We start from the raw sequence: 10,233 nt of genomic DNA, 5'->3' as shown, positions 1-10,233 counted from the left end.
ACCACGCCTCCCCCCTTCCAATTCAGTTTCCAATTGGAATTTCATGAATGTGAGAAGCTGAGTGAAATTCATGAGGCTGAGTTAAAATCAGTACATAATTCTAGTCAGAAAAGCACATGTTGGGACCAGATCTAGAATCCTAAACTGGTGCTACTGCTGCTGCCAACATCCCCACTATTTTATCTAATGGTTGACTGTGTGCATGGAGGAAGACATTCATATCTGCCATGGTTTAACCCTAGCTGGCAACTAAATACTATACAGCTGTTCACTCACCACCCCTGGCCCCGATGGGAGGGGAAGGAGAATCGGAAAAAAGGTAAAATCCATGGGTTGACATAGAACATTTAAATAATTGAAATAAAATGTAGTAGCAGTAGTAGTAGTAGTAGTAATAGTAAATAATTTTTATGAAAAGGAAGACAACAAAAAGAGAGAGAAATAATACAGACAAGACAGACAAGTGATGCAGAATACACTTGCTCACCACCCGCTGACTGATGTCCAGACAGTCCCTGAGCAGCAACTGGTGCCTCCTGGCCAACTCCCCCCAGTCTATATACTGAACCTGACTTTCTATGGCATGGAATATCCCTTTGGCTAGTGCAGGTCAGCTGTCCTGGCTCTGCTCCCTGCCGGCTTCTTGTGCACCTCCTCAGTGGCAGAGCACGGGAAACTGAAAAATCCTTGGTGTAGTATAAACACTACTTAGCAACAATTAAAACCATCAGTGCTCTATGAACATAATTCTCATACTGAATCCAAAACCACAGCACTGTACCAGCTACTATGAAGAAAATTAACTCTATCTCAGCTGAAACAATATATTTCCCTCTCTTTTAGGTAGAAAACAGGCCTTATATGTCCTCAGGAAAAGTGTTTTTTTCATCAGGCTATAGGGTGCTTTGAAATAGACTGTTTTCCATCTAATTCAATATACATTATGTCAATTTTGGATATCCAATCATGAATAAATGCCCTAAACAACCTCCATTCTAAACTTTTTACTCACCTATTACCTATATTAAACATCTGATAAACTAATCAGTATCATCAAACTAACCAAAAGAGTGTCGTAGTACCCCACAGCCTATGAGTGAAGTTCTCTGGGACGGCAGGCATGCCAGTTTGTTCTCTTCCCTCTCTGTCTCTGCTGGAAAGCACAGGTGAGACTCAGGGCTCCCTGCCCCGATGGATATCTTCACCTGGAGAACAGGTGTTCTGTGCTGTAAGAGGGAAGCACTGAACTTAGTAGAGGTCACAAGATAGTAGTGTAAAATAAAAATAACTTGCTCTCTGAAGTTTTGTGGTGTAGCGTTTAAGGCTCATTCCTTTAAGTGTAACATTATAAAAAGTAATTTTAGAACAAAAAGTGCTATCAAAACAGATTTTTTTTGAAAAAAGATATGAATTGTCCTAGCATTTTTGCTTACTAAGGTCTTCTGAAGCAGTCTAAGTATATGAAACATGAAGTGTACATACTAGAAGGGCATAATTTAGGATTCTGTTACTTGTGTCTAAATGTCTAGACCAGGTATCCTGTTCAGTTCAGCAGTAAGCCAGCTGTTACAGTTTACCAACTACTATGCAAACACTTGGAGCTTGGATAGATTTCAAAAATACTAATGACATTTGATTTTCCAGTCTGGAAAATGAATCATTAGCTCTTCACCTACTGTATGTAAACTACAAACTATTTTATTACAGCTACAGTTATTTCTGTAAATTTATTTATTTCAATGTAAAAGCACTATTGGACTTATAAACAGTAATGGATATTTTGTCTATTAGAAAGCAGAACTACCTTGGTAGAGTACAGGATTAAAAATCAGAATTGTTAACTTCTATCCCTGGTTCTTTCAATAATTTGTTGTATTATTCCATGTAAATCACTTTCTTATTTTTCCAAATGCATTCCACATCTTTAACTACTTTTCAGGTTATAATACTGATATTTGCAAAACAAGTTGATATTTTTGAATAGGCAGTATTGTAAGTGACTAAAGGTCTTTCTAGATATGAGAAAGTTCAGGTGAAAATCTGAATATAACTGTATTGGATCTGCCTGTCCTATATTATTAATATTATTCTTCCATTCTCTTAGACCTGGCACAATAATTTCAAAAATCATTAATTATTTTACGATGAGTAGAAAATTTTGTTGACTTCCTCTCTTTGTCTTCAGCTTGCAACTTTTATTTGTGTCAGTGGGAATTCCACATGTAGATCCAAGATTAAGGAGCAAGTTGTCTTTTAATGTACACTTCCTGGCAAAGGTGCACATTATTTAAAGTACTCTTCCTTGTTCCTTTCACTAGTTCTGGACTTGCTGATATTTGCCTTCCATTTATAGGGCTTCAAAATCATGCTAGTTGTAGAAATTAAGAAACACTTAGCATTTTTAAGTATCAGTTCTGTCAAGAAGTGTCGGGTAAGTTTTGCTCCATTGCTTACACGATTTGCAATATAAGAATATTGTACAGTATCTTTCTTCTTCTATGATATTGGGTCTTACATATAGATTTACAGAAGTATACATTCTAATCAGCTTGTATTAAAGACAGTATGTGCAAATGCTAAGAAAAAAGCATAATAAATAAAATGGAAATAGTATCAATAAGTAACTTCATAGTGGATAACACAGGCGTAAATGTCCAATTTTTAGTATCTATTTATAGGTAAATATAGTCTAATTTGCTTGAACTCTGAGAATAATTAGCCCTATAAAATTTCTTTATGGGCTTGCAGAAAGAAGTTTTTTTTCAAAGGTAATAAGGTTAACAGTCCTTGTCTTTGAATTACTTTGAAGTGAATTCAGTGCTATCAGTCTTCAAAATGCTGAGGCAAAAACATTTGGTCTCTAATGCAGCCCTGGAGGCCACACAGCTCTGCACTGCCTGAAGAGATTGCTATCCTGAAACACAGCAGTTTAAATGAAGAAAAAGATTTGCAACACGTTTTTTAAGACTCATCAGCCTGATCACTGTGCTGAAGTTACTGGCTCATTTGATTGCAAGTGTTGCAAAGCTCCAAGGCTTAAATAGATGGTCTTTTGAGCTATGAGGCTCGGCCAACATTCTAAATGAAGGTGACACAATTTATACAAGCAGTGATTTGGTTTATTTTACCTGACCCAGAGTAGAAATGGGGTCCTCATCCCACAACAGAGGTGATGGAGTTCTAATCTCAAACTCTTTGTAGAGAGTCCCAGCATACCTCAGCCTTCTTATCAGATGAGCTCAACACTTCAGATGTTCCTTGTCTTCTCCCCAGAGGCTTGTGGAAAGCACAGCTGGTCAAATCTGATGTGTTGATGAAAAATAGTAACTAACATTCTTTATTATTTTCTTTTTTTTTTTTTTTTTTTTGTAATCATAATTTTCACTTTTACCCGGGAAGAAGTGTTGGCAGAACTGGAAAACAGAAGTAGATGATTAATCTGAGTTGTCTCACCAGGAAATCTTGGCAAAATGCAATTAGGTTACAAGGTATGATCAACTTCTTATGTCGTTAATTTCAAAACTTCAAAATTGGTCTATGCAGGAGATGCTATCACAGTTTTTCGAGCTGGTAGGAGCTGTAGTCGTTTATATAGGGAAAGCTAAATAAAAGTTAGAAAAACTGGAAGATATTATCCAAATAAATAATTTTTAATATTTTCTTTAGAAGAGATAGTAAGCATAAAAATACAGCTGTCATAAAAAGTTCTATGTTCTATGAAAAGATACTGTGTGTTTAGCAAAGATTTAGCCTCCAAAATAAATGGCAGGATTCTTTTTCTGCCTTACCTTCAAATTTCAGTGGAAACTTAAAAGACAGCTGTTAATAACAGAATCATTACCAAGTAATTAGCACAGAACACTAACTTAAATACAGAACAAATTAATTTGCTTTACAATAATTGAGTACTAGTATTTAAGTAGCGAAAATACTGTTTTGTTATTTTTTGTATTAACAATGTATTTAATTTGTTAATTAAAAGGTCAATAATACTTTATTTGTTTTACACTGATTACTTCAATGTGACAGCTAAATATGTTTTAATGATAAATATAACAACACCATGATTTGTTGATTAATCATAAATTATTATTTAATTTGTTTTGCTGTAATTAAATATGAACATTTAAGAGCCATTCTGTTCTAATAACGGCATCCTGTACCAAAGTAAAATTTCTAGTTACAGTGTAATTTCTGGCTGACCATAATACTGCTTGTTTGTTATACAGTGTCAAAGTTGTAACGCACCTGGGATTAAATTAAATCTTGGTGCAGAAGGGACAGACTTCAGTGATTTCAAGAGGATTATTTGTGCATATCTTGGGTCAGCTTCTAGTACCCTTTATTTATTATGCAATACCTGTTAAATCCATATAACACCCTTCTTGCTTCCTTCCTTGTTTTTGCTGAAAGTGCTTTGACCTGATATATTGAATTATGAGACTAAAAGTATTTTGGTATTTTAAATGCTTTATTGAATTGGTTTGACCAATGTGAAAGCTCATTTTTCCAGTCCTTTGGACAGATATAAGAAGTATTATTGCCTTGTAATCTTCATTAGTATCTAGTGTCTGTGATGTTCCCACCTTCTATCAGAATATCTGGATGTTGTATACCAAAATTGGGTCTTGGAATGCCTTGACATTAGGTACCCTGATACCTGCATATTAAATACAGGAGAATTTAGGTAAGTGGATAGTGATACCTCTGAAATTGTGGTCTCTTTGACTGTATGGTACTTCTATTTTATTTTGTGCATTTGGTTCATTATTTTTTATCTGTAGGTCAATAAAAGCATTAAGACACAAGATAGTCTCCTAGGCTTCTGAAGTTCCTTGACTATAAAAATACGCAAGAACTACCTTCACTGCTTGGTTTGTGGCATTAGAAAATCAAAACTAACAAAATAAAAGCCTTTATTTTGGAAAATAATCAAATAATTCTTTTCCAAATTTTTGTCTCAGCCTGAGAAAGGTAAGTACAAAGCAAAAAAAACCAACACCCCCCCCCAAACCACCCCAGATTTGGCCCAAGAGTTATACCTGCCAGACAGCTCTCTGAGCATTTGAACTGCTCATGGTACCACATAAAGATTTATGTTAGAGAGAGGCTGCAGGAGACTCAGTCCTGTACATGAATTTGCTCTGCTGGACCCGTGCAAGATCCCAATACCATTGGGACTTAGGGAGGCATAAAGCCAACCAGCCTCACATAGATTTATCTGAGAAGATCAGAGTCTTAGATGGCAAATGTGAATTTTGTTGAATGGTTCATTAATTTTTAACAGCTTTGGGGAAAACAAAATGAATGACAGAACTATTAGTTTCACAGCTCATAGATCATAACTCAGAGAGAATGAGAGAGTGAGCAGGCTGGGGTACTGCAATTCCCCACTAAGGCCTCCCATCATCACGAGCACAAACTTCCTATTACATGGTGGGGAGGCAGCCAGCATCGTTCGGCAGCAGGCATCAATTGTTTCAGAAGTTTATTTTGCTACAGTGCAAAGGTGTAGCATTTTTAAGAATAATTTATAGGAATGTTAATGGCTTATTTTGCCAGTATTTTATCAATGTTGGGATATATCCTTAGGCTGTTGAAAACATATCCATAGATATGCTTAATATACAAGACTTGGTAAACGCGTATTCTTACTGGCCTGCCTGACTTGTGTAAAACTTGACATTTTTGTTTCACCTGAAACTTCTGAAGTACCATAGTTTTGTTCTCATGCTAAGCAAAGCTGAAAAATTGAACTTTCAGAATGCTAATCCCAGAAAAAGTGTCAGAAACTTTCAGTTCATTAAAGGATTATACATTTCCTGATGGACTTCCTATTTAAATAAAAATGTGTGACATCTCAAAATGTTTTTGTGTGCCTTGCCAAACTGCCTTTCCTCCTCTATAGAGGTTTAATGGAGGAATGTTTCTCAGTTCTGCAGGTACCTGGCAAATGACAACTCCTCGATAAGGCCCATGATAAGGCTTGGTAGGATGGAAGGATGCACTGCACTGCAGGAGAGGAACTCTTCAATGGTTCTGGGCTCAGAAAAAAAAATAACAGTACCTTGAATTACATGTCTGATGGGGCAGGGGGCTGCTAACAAAATGTTGAACTGATTAGGTTCAACAAACAAAGCCATTCTGAAAGATGAAACCAGTTCCATTGATAAAGAAGAATTTTTAGGGCTAAACAACATATCTTTTCAAATAAAACTATTATTAGGTGGAAAATGTTGACAAGTTACATTTTCATTTTTTAATAAATCTTCATATTACGCTATCTGTTGCTGGATACTGATGTTACATTTGATGACATTTCTTCTGACAAGCAGTAGAAACTCTTGAGTGTGAATTAGGTTCATTGACAGAATGTGTTCAGAAACTGTTGTCCCTAAAACACTAATTTTAACACATCCAACATCTGCATTACATTAGATATAATTCATACAGTATAATTCCAGTCATTTACAGTAAGCATTGAAGGCAATTTAAAACATATGTCTCATAAACTGTCTGCCATAATCTATGCAAATTCACACAGATGCTTATGCCCAGTATGCTAAAGAATGGGTTTAAGCATATTTCTGCATTTACTGAAAATCTTTCAAATTTTCTGTCAGTTCTTGACTTCTATATATCATAGATAGCTACTAGCCATAACCTTTCTTTTTACAGTCCCTAAATAGCTTTTGTGTGATTCCAAGAGTAGGCATGAACTGATTTTACTTGGGCTAAGCTACCACAATGACATGCCACTAGTTGAGCTGGACACATGCACTCAGCTAAATTTACGAGAAGTGGAAACATTTGGTTATGGGTGAATCCATCCTTACATGGGTGTGTCATGCATTCCAATAGCCATGACAAATACTTCATAGTTCTGTATACAGATGCCTATTCCTACGACATTTGTCCATGGTAATTCTACAGAATGTGTCATATGAAATATAATGACTGTCTCTGATGGCATTATAGAATATTCACCTTCTGTCTTTGCTAGCATATAGGACATGCTATCTGCTTTCACCTGGCGTAATTTTTCATCTAATAAAACTCATCAAAAACTCCATTTTAGTTGTGAGAAACAGGATGCTTCTCATGTTTGTAGTAAAAATTGCTATCACAAAGTATTCACTGTGACTGTGATCTGTGTTATGGTGACTCTGATTTTTTTTTTTTTTTTTTAATTAGGAAAAAAGAAACCTGAGGAAAGAAACTGGATATACACTAATTTTAGAAGTAAAGTAGAGAGGTGATGCATATGTTATGATGGTCTTTATTCACTTGCTGGGTACTAAGTTGTTTTAACCCTCTCCTTAAATGGGCAGCAGAAAACCCGATTTCAGTACTCAAGTCTCAAAAAGCACAACAGAATTACAGTTTTGGTCCTGGAACTGCAAGAAAAAGAGTCAAATTATTGAATAGAACAATTTAATTTCTTAGGGCTTCAGGGAATGTGCACACAGACACACACACGCATATATACATGTGTATATATATACATGCACACACATACACATATATTTTTGCATATGTATGTACATAAATATAAAAACTGCAGACTTGAACAGTAGGCAGCTCCCACTGTGGTGTTTTGACTTCCAATTGCATCAGAATGGTATTCTCCAACTACAACTGGGTAACAATCATGGGACTTAATTTTATTTCCACAAAGTGGTGATAAGTTTCATCTGCAGCAGTTTTAGAGGTGCAAGGGAACTTATGGTGTGTTAAAACTTATGCTGTTTTAATCAGAAAGTTGACTTCTTTTCCTAAGCTACAATAGGACATCAACTTTGAGATCTCCAGACATCTGCTTTCAACGTTTATACTTGCTCAGTTTTCATGAAGTGGTTTAAAATGTCTGAAGTAAACAAAGTAACTGCATGGAAATAGTATTTTTTATACCTTCTATTCACAGTAATCATAGGATAGTGTTCCAATGTATTAGCAAATCTTAGGTAAAATAAAAGTAGCATTTTATGAAATGTTACAAGGAGTCCATACATCCACCAATCCTTGTCCCTCTCATTGAACTTCTTGAGTAAAATCCTGGAACCACTGCAATCAGCTGGGGTTTTGCTATTCTTTCCACTGGGACAGGATACCCCCACCTGTTTCTCACCAGCTAGTAAAAATAAAATAGGGGCAACATTAGCTCTATGACTTTTGCAATGTCAATGTCAGAAAGGTGTTTTGTTTTCTATCACCTTTAGTTGCAGATAAGATGCTCTTAGATGCCACTGACAGAACATTAATAATGTTAATTGATAACAAATTTGCTAATTAGTTATATTCCCAGAAAAGAAAAAGTTCCCTTTCATTCCAGTGAAAAGGAGATAGGAGTCACAGACATCTCATGCCCATATCTCTAAAAAAGCCACATGGAAATCAGTGACCATTCTCCTGACCTTTCAGAAACATCTATCCAAAATCTACAAGAAACCTACCAGGAAACAGGGATCTTAGTCAGTAGTCCCTAAAGTAGTTAAGCATTGGTTGCTAAAGTAAAGAGATCTTTGTCACCCAAATACTTCCTTTGATTTAACTTGGAAAGGTTGCTGGAAAATTGTTTAAGTTGGCCTTTTCCCATCCAGTGATTTCTGTGTAGTCCACATCTAAGTAAACATGTAATCACAACAGCATAGAATTATGTTAAAATCTGACTCTAGAATAGTAAAGGATTTAGTGGCTTTGTCAAAGTGACCAGAAATATTTTTTGTTGTAATGCTAATCAGCACTTTAAGTTTGAAATGTATATTATTATGTAGCTCAGCTTGTTAAAGCTGGGTGAAGGTACAAGTGAAAACCAAATCAAAATTGGCTTTCTTTGTTTCCTGCTCAGAAAAATATAAAGAATTTCATTCAATTAATCACTGCTTTCATGCCTCTTGTGTGGCCTTCACACATATTTGGAGGTTAAGATCATAAACCAGACTATTTTTTTCCTATAAAAGGTCCTTATTGTTAAGCACTGTTTGATCTGGGGAAAAGCTAATTTCATTTTTCCCTGCCTTACTGTCAGTATATTCTAAACCAGAACTATTGAACAGAGATAAGGGAAAAAATTCTGCAGGCAATAACTTCTCTGTGAGCTTGGAGATTAGATCAGACAACCTGAACTAGAAATATCGCTGTTGAGAGTTGCCTTCAGTAAGGGTAAACACAATAATTTCTGAGGATTCCTGCTCAATATCCTTGCCTTTTCACAGATGGGAGATATTTGAGAGGGGCAAAAAAGGGAAGACAAGGCATTTATGAACCACTAGAAGGAGTGCTAGTACATTCAGGTTCTCAGAACCCTATGAAATATTGTCTAGACAGAATCGGATTGTCAAAAAAAAAGACAAATCAGAGAAAAATACTGTATTGATCTGCAGGACAAACAACTATGAAGAACTTTGAATAAAATAAATAAAATAAAACTTTGAAGAAAATGCACATTGGAATTGGTGTAATTTGTAGTGTACTGCTGTACTAATGAATAAGAAAATCTAATTCTCCATGAAATTCTGACATTCAGCACTGAATTTCTGAGGAATCTGATCAGTATTTTATGAAGTCACCTACAAAATCACAGTCCATTAAGTAAGTCAAAACAAGTGAACTTCTTTCAACCTTGGTGATGATTCATTACATTCCACTTAGAATAATAGCTTCACTCCAACCTCAACTGTTTTTTTCCACTGACAGCCAGATTATATATTAAATTCTATAGAAATCTGACTTTTTTTATTAGCTTGCTTTTGTCTACACTTACAGTGGGAGTGACATGCAGTGTGTTACCTGACTGAATTCCTGTTACACATCATAAAAGATACATACATGGCAGTTAATTGTATCTCCTCTCCCCCTTCATTTTTCTGCCTCTCTTCTCTCTCTTGCTTTCTATCAGATCTTGAAATGAATTTCTGAAGTACTAGAAAGCTGATAATGAATGCACAGAGATTTGAATCATGAGTCAGTTCCAAGAAAAATACTGGAACAAGTAATCATTGTACTGCAACACAGCATTATCTAAATTCTCCTTTCCAATTTTTAACAACAGATTTTATCTTTTAAAATAAACATATTTAAATACTCTAATGGGCTATGGAGACCATGTAAGCATATATACATTTGTCTTTTGTCAGTATGTTTTCAAAATATAGTGGTGTATCACAAATACATAGATGCAGTTGTTCAGCGGAACAGGGAATACATGAAGATCAGGTTATCTCTTATTTCTCT

Source organism: Falco cherrug, chromosome Z (genome assembly GCF_023634085.1).
Source record: "Falco cherrug isolate bFalChe1 chromosome Z, bFalChe1.pri, whole genome shotgun sequence".
In the NCBI taxonomy this organism is placed as follows: domain Eukaryota; kingdom Metazoa; phylum Chordata; class Aves; order Falconiformes; family Falconidae; genus Falco; species Falco cherrug.
This window is presented reverse-complemented; position numbering follows the sequence as displayed.